A 16038-nucleotide genomic window follows, 5' to 3' on the forward strand; every position below is an offset into this window, starting at 1 on the left:
GGTACTGGGGGCTTCCTGGAGGAGCCGCCCAGTGCATGGATTCATACCTCCAACACCGGTAATGGTGTTGGGGTATCATTCCAACATGTTTGATACCAAACATGCCCAGGTTCGGCACAGCCAGTATATAGTTAGCTGTTGCGTAATGACGGATGGCCACTATATGGACCAAAATGGCTGGCCACACTTACAAAGCCTGGAGAATCGACTCTGGGGTTTGTAGGAGTGTCCTGTTCATGCAGGGGCACCCACACACTTGTAACCCAGCACCCGGCCTTCAGGATTGAAAGGCCTGCAGTAGGGGTGACATATAGGTTTTAAGTGTAGTGACCTTAGATATAAGAAAACCTATATCTCTCATGAGTGGTGCTAGCACCAGCTTCAGAGGCTGCAAAGGCAGGCCTGTAGTCACAGTTTGAGTGGGCTCCCATGGGTGGCACAATACATGCTGCAGCCTGTGGGAGACCCCTGGTGTACCTATGCCCTGGGTACCTCATTACCATATACAAGGGACTTGCAAGGGTACACCAGTAGCAAATTGTGGATTTACAGAAGTACTCACAATTTAGGGAAAAAGCATAGTGACTGGGGTCCTGATTAGCAGGATCCCAACCAAACCAGGTCAAACACACACTGACACCAGGCAAAAAGTGGGGGTAACCATGCTAGAAGGATCTACCTTCCTGCAGGGATCAAGGGATGTTTTAAGCAACACTTACTACTAGTGTCAGAAATTAACAATCAGCTAAAAACACAGTACACATTTAATTCTGTTGACGTTTCGATACACATTGCTAATTTAATTAGAAACAAGTCATCATCAGAACAAGACGCTTTATAGGAGGCACCAGAGTAATTCAGGCAAGAGTCTCGCTGTGTCTGGGATGTGTTGATACAACATCAGGCTTACATGTATATAGTGTCTTGTAAATAACACTGGTGTACTTTATATTCACTTTATTCACTGGCACTGTGTCATCACTCAAAAGGAGCACCTATTATATGAGTTAAAGTTGAGAGGATCTTTTGAATCTTAAACTGCTCTTGAACAATTTTGTCGTATGAATAAAATGCACAACTTGTATAACAAACCTTACCTGTAAGGAGGGTTGGTGTGACTGCTGCCTTGAAAGTCAAGGGCTACACTTCCCCTGTGTGGACAACTTTGTTGTTATATGTTGTTGTTGTGGAGGCAGTTAAATCAGGGGGACCAGGAGTCCCAATTGTGGGCAAGCGAAACTTCGATGGAGGTTGAACAGGCATCAACTCAACATTACAGAGGACAATTCAGGCCTCATCTTCTGGCGTTAACATCGGCATTCAGGTGCAGTTACCAGCAAGGATGGTGGTACTGGAGGTGGCGCTGAAGATAGCCCTGTTTTGTACTCGGAAGGTACAGCTGGAGCTGAGGGCGAACTTGCTGAGGGTGACCCAAGTGGAGAACCTCTCTGCTCTGTGGGATCCGCAGGTGCACCAGAGGGAGTCCGCAAGTATCCAGAGAGCCAGAGCATGGCTGCGCGGAACTCTTTGATCTGCTTAGAAGTGGGGGCCAGCCCGGAAACTCGGGTTGTGCCAGAACAAGCAGTGGGAACGTCTCGAAAGCCAAAGACTTAACCGGAGATTCAGACCGAGAGGAAGACCTTGAAATGCCTCTGATGACTTCTGAATGTCAAAAGGGACTGAAGTTTCAACTTGGAGAGGTCTTGTCACAGAGTCTTTCTGTACTTGGCAAGGTACAGTTTCGCCTCACGGTCTCATATGGCTTGCGGGTTCATCAACACACAGTCACTGGAGGTCTTGCGGGTCGTGGCTCAAATCCATTTACCACAGGCAAATCTGGTGAGGATCTGTCACAGACATTTGTTTGTGACAGCCCTCACTGAGCTTAAAACCAGTCATTTTGGGAGGTGGCATGTTCCTTGCACAATGTAAATCTTTTTTTTTAGCTAGGTAAACGTCTCAGAGATACAAGAGGTTGCTCCAGATCGGCATCTAGTTGCACGGAAAGAAAAGAACGGATGCCAGGGCAAGAGAATGGCGAAATACATAATTTCTAGAACAGAACAGCCTCAGTGTGGAGCCACACGGCATCACCTGACAGCATACAAAAGTACTGCTGAAATGTTTCCAGATCCAATCTGATGCCTGGGGAATATTCAAAAGGTGAGGAATCTGTCGCTAGAAGTAATATCAGAAGATATCTTTTTGGAGGATTAGATGTTGGTTACTCTCTCCATCTTTTTCTGGATTTGTTTTGCTCATCTGGATATGGTTGCACAGCTTGGGAAGCTGAAGAATATATAGGTTGTACTGTTGATGGTGAAAAGGAGCAAACTTTTAGGATGCGTGATAGAGATGTATACAATCTGGTGAAGTTGTCAATCGTGAATTAAGTCTCTTTGAAGTTGACAGTGATGAGGCCAATGGCATATTATACTCATTGACATTAGTATAGTGTAGGAAAGTAGGATCTGCTTTCATGGTTACCCCTACTTTTTGCTAGTGTCAGTGGGCCCTATTCACAGAATTAACTTAAGACAAAATCCTAAACTTACTACTTTTGGTATTCACAGAATGCACTTACTACTTTTGGTATTCACAGAATGCACTTACTACTTTTGGTATTCACAGAATGGATTTACGACTACTAACTTTGCGTCCGCACTCATGCCGGAAATTCCGGCCCGAGGCGGAGCTTCCGGCCCGGAGGCGGGGCTTCCGAGCCGGAGGCGAAGCTTCCGGCCCGGAGTTGGAGATTTTGGCCATGGCTAAATCTCCGACACTGGCTGGAATCCCCGCCTCCGGGCCGGAATTTCCGGCCCGAGTTCGGACGTAAAGTTAGTAGTCGTAAATCCATTCTGTGAATACCAAAAGTAGTAAGTGCATTCTGTGAATACCAAAAGTAGTAAGTGCATTCTGTGAATACCAAAAGTAGTAAGTTTAGGATTTTGTCTTAAGTTAATTCTGTGAATCGGGCCCAGTATGTTTATTTTGACTAGTCTGACTGAGATCCTGTTAATGAGAACCACAGTCACCTTGCTTTCTTCCTAAATTTGACATGGCAAGTACTTCGGTACCTCCACAATTGGCAACTGGTGTACCACTATAAGTCCTTAGTATATGGTACTGAGGTACCCAGGGCATAGATACACCAGGGGTCTCCCATGGTCTGCAGCATGTATTGTGCCACCCATGTGAGACCACTCAATCTGTGACTACAGCCCTTCTAGTAAGAAACCATAACAACACCAGGCAAATTTAGGGGGTAACTATGCAGAAGGATACTACCTTCCTACATAGGTATCCTGGTTCCTGGTGAATCCATAGGTGGGGTGGCTCTCTACCTTCTGTCTTCCACTGGGTTTCTTCAGAGTGCACTGTGAAGGGTCCTTCTTTTTGAAAACTGCAACCTCGATTTCCCCATTGACTTGTATTGAGTACGAGGCTGTGTTTCCACTCTGCACACAGCCTCCATGTGGTTCCTGGGAACTTACCTCAGGTGGTTCCTTGGGTCCCCAGCTCTTCTATGTCTTCTGGTCCAAGTCCCGACTTCGGTCGCAGTTCGCATTCCACTTCTTTAGTATATGGTTTGGTCTCCCCCTGTGGACCACTGTGTATTTGTGCTTACCTACCTGTTTTACATTTGAAATATTGTGTGATTTGTGTTGATATTTCTGGGTAGGATATATACCAATGTGTTAGTGAGTGGGTATAATAAATATAACTATTTTTATAACAATACTGTGTGGTTTTTTCTTTTAACCTACACTGTATGATTAGTTCTGGTAAAACAAGCTGCTTAGCACTCCTTCTGGACTAAGCCTGAAGGTTGCTCTCCACAGCTACCACTTAGAGAGCTTTCTAAGGTTGTCTAAGACCACTTATATCACCATAAGGGTTGTCTGGATTGGTGCAGGGTGCTCACTTACATAAGCGTGCACCATATATTGAGCCAGCTTCTCACATTGGTGTGCAGCTGTTGGGATTCCAGCCTGCATTGTTTTACCAGCTAATCTTGGTGTGCATTAATTGAAAAACCATCACTAATATTAGGCACATATAATTTAGCATAAGTAAGTTCTACTGAACTTAGGGTTAGGCAGTTAATGGTCTAGCGCAATCCTTTCTCCAACCTCGGAGAGTTTAGTTTCCACCAGGGTAGGTAGGTGCAACACATCACTACACCTAGAACCATGTCTTTAGTTGGGGATACCAGTGTACCCCAGTCTGCTGAGTATAGTGGTTTAAAATTCCAGGAACTAAGAACCTTGTGTAGCCTTAGAAAAATAAAGACAGGTGCCAACCCCACCATTAAGCTGCTCTTAGAGCTTCTACATCAGGATAATGGCCATCTTGTAGGGGTAGAAGAACAGGATAATGTGGGTGGGAATACTCATGGCGAAGGAGCACCAGGGGTTGCCCCTGATGACCTCAATTCAGAGTATGGGCAGGAGGACTGGAATGATTCCAACCTGCTAAACTCTGACAGATACAGATGGCACAGAGGATATACCCTTTATTCCCCTTGGGTGGGTCCAGAGTGGACCAAGGAGGTCTAGATCCTCCTCTAGAGAATCCAATGCTTCAGGCACTTCCATAGGAACCTCCATATCTAGAAAGAGAGACAACTCTTTGAAAAGGGAATACCAAATGCTCAAACTTGACAAAGAGTCCCTGGAAATACAGAAGACAAGGAAGAGTCTGGGACTAGTGTCCCAAGGTGGCAGCAACAGCGTCCCTAGAATCAGAAAAACTTATTTTGACAATCGGAACCTGAGAAGAATAGTCCCTCCTCACCAGGAGGGGGATGACATTCATAAATAGATCACTGCTTTGGAGAGGGCCTGCAAATTTCACAGGGTCCGTCAAGAGCAGTGGGCAGCTGTCCTGTGGCTCTCCTTTGTTAACAAATAAGCAAAATAGGCTCCTCACTGTTAGAGAAGAGGATGCTTACAAATACTCAGTACTGAAGAGTGCTCTCATAGATGGGTTTGGCTTAACCACTGAACACTATAGGATTAAATTCAGAGATACCCAGAAGGCAAACACCCAGGATTCGGTAGATTTTGTAGACAGTGCTATTAAGACTCTGGACGGCTGGCTTCATGGAAGCAAGGTACAGGACAGGGTTGTACAATTTGATCATGAGGGAGCACATCCTTAATAACTGTCAGAACCAACTTTTGCATGGGTACCTGGTGCACTCTGATCTGACCTTTCCCCAAGAATTGAGAAAGTAGGCAGCAAATGGGTCCGCACCAGGGTTAAGCCGAAAAACCATGGTACTGGAGGTGACCAGAAGAAGCAAGAATCTTTTAAATCTGAGGATAAGGGTGGGGGAAAGGGAAAAGATAAAAATGAGTCTTTACAAGGGCCCCAAAAACCTGCATCTGGGGGTGAGTCCCAACATTCCAAGAAAGGCAAAAAGAAACCTTGGTGGTACATTTGTAAGGTAAAGACTCATTTGACAAGGGATGCTGATTGTCCAAAGGCCAATGAGGCTATTAATACCACTGCCCCTAAGGCACCTACTCCCCCTAGCACAAGTACAAGCGGCAGTATAGCAACCAAGGGATTAGTGGGTTTAAACTTGGGTTCTGACTTAGTCTAAACTCCAGCTCAGGCTGTTCTAGTCTGTTCTAGTCTGGTAAGTCCCACTAACTTGGGCACGAACAGGCAACAGCCTTTGAATAATATAAAAGAAACAATGGCTTACAGGGACACAGAGGCCAGTGTCACTATGGTGACAGAAAGACGTGTGTCTCCCTGAACAGATCATACTTGGACACATTTACCAAGTCACCAATGCTAGCAATGTCAGGACTGACCATTCCTTGGCAGTTGTGAACCTCAGCTGTGGAGCAGTAACTGGACCTAAGAAGTTTGTGGTATCTCCAGACCTACCTGTAGGGTTTCTGTTGGGCAATAATGTAGAAACTTCAGCTTGGGCTGAAGTTGAGGTTCAGTACTCATGCAGAGATGATGGGCATCTCTGCCCGTGAATTTGCTGTCACCAGGGCTCAGGCCAAACAGATCAGAGCTGACAAGGCACTGGATCCTGGATGAAACAACCAGGTGCCTCCCAAGGGAAGGAGCAGGAAGGGTAAAGCTTTATCCTCCTCACAAACTCCCAGTGAAGATCAGCCTCCTGAGGGAGATGATTTCAGCCCCTGTGAAGGTATTGTCCTAGAGGAACTTGGGCCTGACCAGAACTCTGCCTCCGGCAGAGTTCTTGGTGCAGGGGCCCTTTAAGGGGAGACTTTAATTTGGAGCAGCAGACCTGCCCCTCTCTTGAACCCCTCAGACTGCAAGCTGCTGCTGAGGAAGCAGGGAATATGAGTGGGTCCCATAGAATTTATTGGGAAGATGGGCTTCTGCACTCTGAAGGTAGAGAGCTCAACCCTGGTGCCATCAGGAGGTTAGTAATACTCCAGAGGCTTTGAGGTTTCATCCTCTTCATGGCACATGATATTCCTCTTACAGGACACTTAGGGCAAAGCAAGACTTGGGACAGGCTTGTCCCTCACTTTAACTGGCCCCATATGCCTGAAGACACCAAGGACTTTTGTAGCCCCTCTGCCACTTGCCAAGCCAGTGGTAAGTCAGGTGGTAACACAAAGGCCCCTTAATCCAACTTCCAGTGGTTGGGGTCCCCTGTGAAAGAGTAGGGATTATAATTGTTGGTCCCTTCAACCATCAAACTGCATCTGGGCCCAGTTACATCCTAGTGGTGGTGGACCATGCCACTAGGTACCCAGAAGCTATTCCCATTAGAACCACTACAGTTCCTATAATTACCAGGGCCCTCATGGGGATCCTTTCCAGGGTGGGCTTACCTAAGGAGGTCTTAACAGACAGAGGTACAAACTTCATGTCTAGTAAAATCACTGTCATGTGGTACGAGTGTGGAGTGAACTGCAAGTTTACAACACCATACCGTCCACAGTGCAATGGGCTTGTTGAAAGGTTCAACAAGACCTTAAAGAGTATGAATATGGGACTCCCTGAAAATCTTAGGTGAAAATGGGATATATTAATACACTGCCTTCTCTTTGCCTTTGGAGAGGTTCCTCAGAAGGGGGTTGGCGGCAGCCCATTTGAACTTCTGTTTAGACAACCAGTTAGGGGTCCATAGTCTCTATTAAAGGAAAACTGGAAGCCACCTCTCAAACGTCCTAAACTGGATATTGTGGACTATGTCCTTGGCCTTGGCCTGTGTTCTCGCATAGCTGAGTACATATCATCATAATCTTTATTTTGGTTGTAAAAGTGGAGCCCATGATACAGTTAACACAAGTAAAAGTAGATATTTAATACACCAGGTTCAAAGGGACAAGTATCCTGCACTGAGAATTGTAAACACTGAGGATATCACTAAGATGCAACATTTCTATGGTTGTACTCAATTGAAACTCAAGTAAAAAGCTAAAACAGGACTAAAGTGCGAGTGCAATAATGACTAACAATGTCCACAATTTAAAAAGATTTTGATAAAAACTTTGAGAAGTAAGTTAAAAAAAGGATCCTGGGAATTAAAGCACCCTCAAGTCGTAAGGTTTTTACTACAGCTGGTCCCTGGCACAAGGAAAAGTGGACAGGAGCCTTCGCCTAATGGCCCAGAATCGGCCAAGAAATTTTGCAATGGCACATACAAAGGATAGTCTCGTATCCGATCTTAAAATCCGTAGTGCGTCAAGATGGCTATGGGTCTCCAACTGTCTGCATAGTGGGAACAACCAGTTGCTTCTTGGTCTGTCGTAGGCTGGACATGCAAAGACAACATGGCCCACAGTTTTGTTTGGGTCTGGACAGGATGGGCATCCCTTGGGCTGGCTGGTGTTGTTTAGCCAAAGGTTGGTAAAGGCATTGATGGGTAAGCAGCCAAACCTAAACTGGGTATGCAATTTCCTGTCCCCAGGCACTTTGATAATATCAAGATATTTCTCAAGGTATTTCGAGGATTTTATGTCTAAAAAAACATCGGTTAAACAACCATGACGAATCCTCGAATAGGTGGTCTGTTCTACCCATAGCCATTATTGACGCTTTAGCTGGTCCTTTGAGTACCATGGTGGAGAGCTAGCAGGCTCATTAGGGAGGCCAATTGCTGCCCGAACAGTGTTAACATATTTTATCCACCCAATTTTTTTGTTCCTGTCTAGGGCGGACACTACGTTAAAAGCAGCAACATAAGGGGTCAGGTCGGGTGTAGTGACCAACATATACAAAAAAAGCAAGGGGCGCAGACTCGCTTGGTCATGTATAGAGCTAACTCCCAGGTCAAGTTTCAAAGGAAGGAGGGGGGTGCTTTGGGGCAGGGCTACAAGACTCCTAAGAAACTTGTTTTCAACTGTTGTTAATTTCTTTGCGTCCACCAGACCCCACAGTTCTTCCCCATAGAGTACACTACTCACAGCCTTTGAGCTATAGAGTTTAAGAGCTGGGGCTACTAGCTTCGTATATGATAAGCAAATCCCGTGCCACAATGCCCCTGCTAGCTGAGAGAATTTTAGGGACGCCTTGTTCAACTGATTATTCCAGGTCATCCTATCGGAGACCACTATACCCAAATATTCAAAGGAGCTGACCCTCTCCAAAGGGACATTATCTAGGACCAGGTTCCATTTAAAGGATTTAAATCACTGCCATGTGGAAAGAGTGTGGAGTGAACTACAAGTTTACCACACCCTACCATCCACAGTGCAATGGGCTTGTTGAAAGGTTCAACAAGACCTTAACCCCTTGTATGCTCATTACGAGCTGGGCTCGTCATGAGCATACAGTCGCCGTGTGCTCATGACGAGCGCAGCTCGTCATGGCACCCACCCACGGTGGAAGCGCTGGCACTCCCCCCTTGGGTGATCGATCGGCGTATTTGATCTGGGAAAGGCAGGGGAAGACCTTCCCCTGCCTCCCCCGCCCCGCCCCCCGTGTCCTCAATGACGTCAGCCCACGAGGCGCGCTGACGTCATTGAGGGTTCCCTAGGATCACCGACGCGCAGGAAGCCATTTGCTTCCTGCGCGTCGGTGAACTCAGAGGTGAGTTTTGGGGCTGGGGAGGGGGGAGATTTTGTTAAAAGAGACATCGAGGGGAAGGAAAGGGTTTTCCTTTCCCTCAATGCCTCTTTTGTGCATTCCTGCTGCACGATCGTGCAGCAGGAATGCCCACTAGGCGCCAGGGATTTTTTTTTTTAAATCGCACCATGTTTTTCTGTTTTGGGGGAGCGGCCCCTTTTGGGGGGCAATATTTACTTGCCTCGTCTGCCCCCCGGGGGGGCAGACATTTTTTATATAATAAAATCAGCGTTAATTGTAATGTAGTGGGGAGTGGCCCCTTGGGCAAGGGTCACTCCCCTTTGGGGGCCATTTAAAAAAAAAAAGTTTATTTATTTTAATTATTTTAAAAGCTTTATATAGCGCTAGCTTGACCCGTAGGTAGGTATAGTGCTTTACATACATACTGTAAAGAAAAATAGACTGAAATTGCATTACATAGTACGCAGGCAGTAAGGAAGCAAAACCAGGGATAAAAAAGTTTTTTTGTTTTTTGGGGGGGAGCGGCCCCTTAGGCAAGGGTCGCTCCCCTTTTTTGGGGCAATGTAATTTAGGCTTTGTCTGCCCTCCTGGGGGGGGGGGCAGATTTTCTTTATGTAAAAAAAAATGCCAACTGGACCACCAGGGAGTGTTTAGTAGGGAGTGGCCTCTTGGGCAAGGATCACTCCCCTTTGGGGGCTTACGATTTTGGCAGTCTGCCCCCATTGGGGGGGCAGATTTTGCCATTTTGAGGTCGAGCATTCGAGACCTCTTGTGTATACTTTACTATATACTTATATGTTTATATGGTTTGTGGGCTTTGGAGGAACCCTAGGACTTGTCTGATTCCGCTTAGGGACTTTTTTTCCTGATCGACAGAGGTCAGTAAAATACCAGAATCACTTCAGCATTCTCTAGTTTTCAGTCCATAGAAATTGACTTCCACGAGCACCCATAGACAATAATATTTTTTTTAAATCTTGTATTTTCAGTGATATGACCACCGAAGGCCCAGATTTTATATTAAAAACAGAGCTTTGGACTAAACCATTTTCCGATGAAAGGCAATATTTCTCCCTGTGTTTTCCAATACTTGGTGTGTCACGCAGTTTGGTGCTTGCTTTTCCTCCATGTCAAAGAACAGCAGATGTTTCAGGGCGCAGGCTAATGTGCTGCATAGCTCAGTACATATAAGGTCCCAAAGGCGAGACCGATCGCATTGCAAATGCCTGTTTAATGTAGGGCCCACTAGGCCACCAGGGAGTTATTTGTGGAGAGTGACCCCTTGGGCAAGGGTCACTCTCCTTTGGGGTCAATATTCGTGGCTGTGTCTGCCCGGCAGGGGGCCAGATCGCCATGTTTTTAAAAACAATTGGGCCCACTAGACCACCAGGGATTTTTTTTGTGGGGTGTGGCCCCTTGGGCAAGGGTTGCTCCCATGTGGTAAGCATTTATTTGCCGTTTCTGCCACCCTGTTGTGCAGATTGGCTCATTTGATTTTTTGTAGGGCCACTAGGCCACCCGGGTTTTTTTTATTTATGTTGGGGAGCGGCCCCTTGGACAAGGGTCGCTCCCCTTTATGGGAGGATGATTCTGGTCATTTCTGCCCTCTTTGGGTGGCAGAATAGCAGTATGTTTTTAGGCCCATCTGCCATCTAGGGAGGCAGAAGCCACTAGACACCTGTTTTTAAAAAGAAATTGTGTTTGGGAGTGGCCTCAATGGCAAAGGTTGCTCCCCTTTTACGGGGGTGAATATTTTATTTATACTCTTAGGCCCAACTACCCCTTAGCTTGGCTGGTGGATGTGTGTGTACTGGTGCATTATTTGGATATGTGATTGTAATGTTGTATTCTCCTTTTCATTCTAGTGTAAAGCTTTTGATTCCTTTTTGCGATTTCGACAGTGGTGTTCTGCAGTTTTGCGCAGTTGCATTTTTTTGGTAAGAAAAACATTTTTGTTGTATTTTCTCCAAATGAGTATTTTTGTCATGTATGGATGAATTGTTATGTAAGTGGTGTCATAATGGCAGCTTATTTAGTTAGTGTTTAGTGCATGGAATTCTTTGCGATGTGTTTTGCATTGTCTTATGTGTAATTTTCTTTTCTCTTTCTTTTTTATTGGGATATTGTTGATCCGTACTGTGTCTGTGCAGAGTAGGTGGTGGTGAATTTATCTGCTTCTGGCAAGTGAGTGGTATCGTTTTGGAGCATATAGGTATTTCTGATAAAGGTGCATTTTGTTTATTGCTTATTTTACAAAGTGTTTGTTGTTGTTGACTTGTTTGACAAGTTACTGTTATTAGTAAGCAGTATGGCTAGCCGTAGAATGACTGCTCAGCAGGTGGTTGGTATGCTTTTTGAATCTTCCTCTGAGCAGGATTATGAGATTGACAGTGCGTCTGAGGGAAAGGAGGGAGGGGAAGATTCAGGCAGTGAGTTTTCTCTCCACATGGAATCATCGGATGATGAAGGTACTCTCAGTGCAGATGAAGCTACTCTCAGTGCGGATGAAGTGCCTGTTTTAGAGGAGGATACTGCTGTGCCAATGGTGCAAGAGACATCTGGATTGCAGCCTGAGGCTGCTAGGCTTCCAACTGGAAGTGCTGGACTCTGGGTTGATCCAAACATGGTGCAGCCGGTGTTGCCTGCCTTTAGTTGTGATGCAGAGTGTAGAGTGGATTGTGACATTTTTTTGCCTATACAGTTTTTTCAGTTGTATATGGATGATGTATTTTTGGGTGAGATTGTTGAGCAGACTAATTTGTATGCTGAACAGTTTTTGAGGGACAACAGTGACAAACTTAGGCCCCACTCTAGAGCTACCCAGTGGACGCCCACAAATTTGGAAGAGATGAAGAAGTTTTTGGGTTTGACTTTATTGATGGGTTTGATAAGGAAGCCGTCCATGGCTTCATATTGGTCTACCAGTCCCTTGATGGCAACCGCCATATTTCCTGCAGTTATGACTCGTGATCGGTATTTGCTTTTGCTACGGATGCTGCATTTTGTTGATAATTCTTTGGCGTTGCCACGAGATCACCCTGACTGTGACCGTCTTTTTAAGATTCAGCCTGTTCTTGATCACTTTGTAGATCGATTTTCAGAGATCTATACTCCAGGGAAAGAAATATCTATTGATGAGTCTTTGGTCTTGTTCAAGGGCCGTTTGGTTTTTAGGCAATACATCCCTAGCAAGAGGGCACGCTATGGAATTAAGCTGTATATGTTGTCTGAGAGTAAGACAGGATATGTTTTTAATTTCCGTGTGTACACTGGTAGGGATTCCACTATTGACCCCCCTGGTTGTCCGTCCACTTTTGGAGTTTCTGAGAAAATTGTGTGGGATCTTGCTAGAGGACTGTTTAACAGAGGACACCATTTGTACCTTGATAACTTCTACACTGCTGTGCAATTGTTTAAGGAATTGTTCAAAGTGGACACTTTTGCTTGTGGCACAATCCGCTCTAACCGTAAAGGTTATCCAAAAGAGCTTGTTTGCCAAAAAACTTCATTGGGGACAGTGCAGTTCCTTGCGTAGTGATGAACTACTAGCTGTGAAATTTGTGGACAGGAGGGATAGGTACATGATGACTACCATCCATGATGAGAGTACTTCACCCGTGGCTGTTTGGGGTCAGATTTCTGAAGTGCGCAAACCTGTGTGCATTTTAGACTACAATAAGCACATGGGTGGTGTTGATAGAGTAGATCAGAGGTTGGAACCTTACACTGCTATTCGTAAGGCTTATGTTTGGTATAAGAAGTTGGCCATCCATCTCTTTAATTTAGCAACTTTCAATGCTTTTGTGGTGTTCAAGGAGTGTTCTCCTGCATCAAAGTTGACTTTTGTTCAGTTTCAGCAATCTGTGATAGGCAGCCTTGTTGTTGTGGAACAGGCAAGTGTTCCTAGAGTTGGAGTGGTGGAGGATGTGGCTCGATTGAAAGATCGCCACTTTCCTGATTTCATTCCTCCCACATCCTCAAAAGACTTTCCCACTAGGAGATGTAGAGTCTGTTAGCGAAGAGGTACGCGGAAGGAGACTCGTATGTACTGCCACGAGTGTCCTTCTAACCTTGGGCTGTGTGTCCCTGCTTGTTTTAGAGCGTACCACACACAAAATAATTTTTGGGAGCATCCATGAGTGGTAAAGTGAACTGCCTGGTCTATATTCTTTAAAAAAATTGATTCTGTTTCAAGGTTGGCATTAGTGCAATGTATTTAGTTTCAGATTTTGTGTTAGTAGATTTGTATCTATTTGCAATTTGTTTGTGTTTTTATTTTTGTCTAAAACAAATCCTAAATGTGATGGCAGTGTGTGTAGGCTGGCGCTTGGCTGGTGGTGTGCGTAGACTGGCGCTTGACTGGCGGTGTGCGTGGACTGGCGCTTGGCTGGCGGTGTGCATGGACTGGCGCTTGACTGGTGGTGTGCCTGGACTGGCGCTTGACTGGTGGTGTGAATGGACTGGCGATTGGCTGGTGGTGTGCCTAGACTGGCGCTTGGCTGGCGGTGTGCGTGGACTGGCGCTTGGCTGGTGGTGTGCGTGGACTGGCGCTTGGCTGGCAGTGTGCGTGGATTGGCGATTGGCTGGCGGTGTTTGAGTAGTGACTTGCTGCTGATCACTACACACACTGCTAGCTGAGTGCCACTCCACGCAATCCATCAGCTTGTGTGTTTGCTGTGTCAAGAATGTGGGCATGTGAAAGTGATGGGCCCTTGAATGACTCTGTCTGCTGGTGTGAGTGTTGTAATGTGATGGGCCCACGGCTGGCGGTGTGAATGGTTTTGTATATGTTACACGTATAAAAGGTGTATGAATTGCCTGTAAAGAGGTTGGTGCCTTGTCGTGGCTTTACAGCTCACGAGCTGTGAGTCAATGGTTCAGTTGCTCACCCTTTCAATTATTAACAGTGCATTTCATTTTTGTGAAATCACTTCCTTATACAATTGTATATACTGAACCATCACTCACCCTCGTGCCAAATCCAACCAGTATGTGTGTGTGCTTGAGGATTAGATGGCTGTGCAGTAATATTTGTCTTTCTGAAGCAGGGTGTACCTTGTCCCTTTTTGTGAATGTTGTAATGTGTTGTTTTTGTGCCTGGTGGTGTGAATGGTCTTGTGTGTATCATGTATGAAAGGTGTGTGAATGGCCTGTAAAGTGGTTGGTGCCTTGCCGTGGCTTTACAGCTCACAAGCTGCGAGTCATTGGTTCGGTTTTTTGTCCATTTAATTATTGACTGTGCATTTCATTTTTGTGAAATCTCTTGTTAATAAAATTTAATATACTGAACCATCACTCGCCCTTGTGCCAAATCCAACCAGTATGTGTGTGTGTTTGAGGAATAGATGGCTGTGCAGAAATCTTTGTCTTTTTAGTTTCTCTGCCAAGGTGTACGCTCCATGTAAGAATAACCCACCAACTGTAGATATTGTCATAAACCCATGGGAGTTCATGGTGATGTCTCTCTTGTGAATTCCAAAAAGTTATTTTATCCACAGTGTCCTGCAAACCTCAAAATGTCTGTCACATTTTCCTTGCAATATTGTGCTGAAATTCTCACGCTGTAGAAACAAACAACTAAATATGTCAAAACGATCTGGTTTTGCAAGGGGGTCAACTGTGTTTTTGGCCCCGTGCTAGGTGGACATCTAGGGAAACCAAGCAAACCCACACATTTTTGAAAAGTAGACACCGAGGGCTTCCAGGGAGGTATGACTTGTGTGGATCCCCCGTTTCCTTACCCAGAATCCTCTGCAAACCTCATTTTTAGTTGAAAAAATCACTTTTTTCACACATTTTTGTGTGGGAAAGTTGTGGCATCACCGGGCTCACTTAAATTTCCCACCACCCAGCCTTCCCCCAGGTCTCCTGGTAAAAATGGTGCCTCACTTGTGCAGGAGGCCCAAGTACCCGCGACAGGCAAGGGCCCAAAATGTAGTGAGGCGACATCAAAATTGCCTATCTCAAAACCACCTTGTTTTGCAAGGGGGGTCTACTGGGTTTTTGGCCCCGTGCTCGGCGGCCATCTAGGGAATCCTACCAAACCCACACATTTCTGAAAACTAGACTCCCGGGGGCTTCCAGGGAGGTATGGCTTGCTTGGATCCCCCAACGTTTCCTTACTCAGAATCTCCTGCAAACCTCAATTTTAGCTGAAAAAATCACCTTTTTTCACACATTTTTGTGTGGGAAAGTTGTGGCATCTTAGAACACACCAAATTCTTGAAAAGAAGGGGGTCCAAGGGTATATATTTTTAAAGACCTGCAAGAAATAATACCCCTAACACAATATATGATCAACACAATAAATTTCTTGGGTCTGGTAAATTTTTAAAGTAACAAAGCAGCAAAAGAAAAGATACAAGAGGGAAGAAGAAGAGCAATAGAGGTGTCTCTTGGATAGAAATCTAATAGGGGAAGAAATCCCTTTTAGGACGAATGCCCTCACTCACCTTGGTGAGTGAGGGCATTCGTCCTAAAAGGGATTTCTTCCCCTATTAGATTTCTATCCAAGAGACACCTCTATTGCTCTTCTTCTTCCCTCTTGTATCTTTTCTTTTGCTGCTTTGTTACTTTAAAAATGTACCAGACCCAAGAAATTTATTGTGTTGATCAAAGTTGTGGCATCACCGGGCTCACACAAATTTCCCACCACCCAGCGTTTCCCCAGGTCTCCCGGTAAAAATGGTGCCTCACTTGTGTGGGAGGCCCAAGTACCCGCGACAGGCAAGGGCCCAAAACATAGTGAGGCGATATCAAAATTGCCAATCTCTAAACCACCTGGTTTTGTAAGGGGGGTCACCTGGTTTTTTGTCCCGGTGGCCATCTAGGGAAACCTACCAAACCCATACATTTCTGAACACTAGACACACAGGGGCTTCCAGAGAGGTATGGCTTGTGTGGATCCCCCAACGTTTCCTTACGCAGAATCCCCTGCAAACCTCAATTTTAGCTGAAAAAAGCACTTTTTTCACACATTTTTGTGTGGAAAGTTGTGGCATC

Source organism: Triturus cristatus, chromosome 7, assembly GCF_964204655.1.
Source record: "Triturus cristatus chromosome 7, aTriCri1.1, whole genome shotgun sequence".
Taxonomy (NCBI): domain Eukaryota; kingdom Metazoa; phylum Chordata; class Amphibia; order Caudata; family Salamandridae; genus Triturus; species Triturus cristatus.